Source organism: Orycteropus afer, unplaced genomic scaffold (assembly GCF_000298275.1).
Source record: "Orycteropus afer afer isolate SDZICR_OR568_19922 unplaced genomic scaffold, OryAfe1.0 scaffold00888, whole genome shotgun sequence".
Classification (NCBI taxonomy): domain Eukaryota; kingdom Metazoa; phylum Chordata; class Mammalia; order Tubulidentata; family Orycteropodidae; genus Orycteropus; species Orycteropus afer.
Window position 1 is genome coordinate 467,630 of NW_006922475.1, and position 1,990 is coordinate 469,619.

Here is a 1,990-nt window from a genome sequence, read left to right on the forward strand (position 1 = left end):
GAAGGCTGGCGGTTCAAACCCACCAGCCACTCCTCGGAAGGAAGGTTGGGCAATCTACTTCCGTAGTGATACTGCCTTGGAAACCCAAGGAGGGGACCCTATGAGTCAGGTCTGACTTGACAGCACACAACAGGTAGTTCATCATCTTTTGCTTCAAAGTCCTATTCCTAACAAAGGAATTTTGTACTATTCCTAGCTCTAGGGCCTGGGTGAAGGTCCCTCAGCCTTGGGCTTCAGCTCTGCCTCCTGTTCCAGGCCCTCTGGAGATGGAGGCTTTCTTTGACTCATGCAGCTGCTTAGGGTGATGAACCCAAGATCGACAGGTAAAATGGGACAATCCCAAGATCAGCATGCCGAGACTCGGCTAGATGCAGGATCCAGGTGTGCCAAAAAGTGACCTTTCTCAAAGCTTCTCCTTACATACTGGAAGCAGGCCACACCTGGAAGGCAACTACTCAGCTGCTCACAGCAGATTGCAGTATGGAGGTGATTACAATTCTGTCATGGAGAATAGCTATATCGAACTGCCCAGCCATTCAAAACCACGGCCCAGCTAAGTTGACACACCACCTTAAACTACCACACCTAGTATTTTAAGTTAAATCAACAGAAAAATCTGGCTTCTGCATTTAGAAATAAAATCTTAAGTCACTTTCCCAAAGTAATAAATGGACAGGACTTTAAAAATACTAGTAATTGGTCAAATGAAATTTAATGTTATGAGTTTAACTCGATGGAGAAGTAGAATCTAATTACTAAATCTTAATTATCAATGTGTGTTTTCATTTTGGTCAATTTATTTAGTATCTCCTGTAAGACTTAATATGGGTAATATATACCAGGAAACACATTCTAGAAGTAACAAAAGTAAAAAGTATTAGAGTTTGTGTTTCGATGGGGGTTGCATCATCACACCTTGCAGATCAAGAATATCGGGGAATTTCATGTAGTTTGTCATGATTAAGGGGTTGGAGGGCTGTTAGACTACTGGAGAGGAAGGAAGGACCCAATGCTGACATGCCTTCTGTCCCATGTTAGATGTTTAGACTTGACCGTGTAGTTACAAGGAGACTTGAACTGGTTTTAACTAAAAGAACTGCATAAAATTCGCAGTAATCTGCCTGCCTGCTACACTTCCTCTACTACGTTCCTGCCAGAGCAATATTTCTAAACAGAAATTCAAGGGGGACATGATTTGGGCTTGATCTTTGGATCTTGTGAGAATAGAGATGGCTCCAGATTTGCAAGACCAAAGTAAAGTCCACAGAACCTAAGAGATAACGTCCAGGTGAGTAGAGGTGCTCATAACCAGAGTAGGAAATACTTTGTAGGAATTCCTACAAAGTACATTTTATTTCTAAATGCAGAAGCCAGATTTTTCTGTTGATTTAACTTAAAATACTAGATGTGGTAGTTTAAGGTGGTGTGTCAACTTAGCTGGGCCGTGGTTTTGAATGGCTGGGCAGCTCGATATAGCTATTCTCCATGACAGAATTGTAATCACCTCCATACTGCAATCTGCTGTGAGCAGCTGAGTAGTTGCCTTCCAGGTGTGGCCTGCTTCCAGTATGTAAGGAGAAGCTTTGAGAAAGGTCACTTTTTGGCACACCTGGATCCTGCATCTAGCCGAGTCTCGGCATGCTGATCTTGGGATTGTCCCATTTTACCTGTCGATCTTGGGTTCATCACCCTAAGCAGCTGCATGAGTCAAAGAAAGCCTCCATCTCCAGAGGGCCTGGAACAGGAGGCAGAGCTGAAGCCCAAGGCTGAGGGACCTTCACCCAGGCCCTAGAGCTAGGAATAGTACAAAATTCCTTTGTTAGGAATAGGACTTTGAAGCAAAAGATGATGAACTACCTGTTGTGTGCTGTCAAGTCAGACCTGACTCATAGGGTCCCCTCCTTGGGTTTCCAAGGCAGTATCACTACGGAAGTAGATTGCCCAACCTTCCTTCCGAGGAGTGGCTGGTGGGTTTGAACCGCCAGCCTTC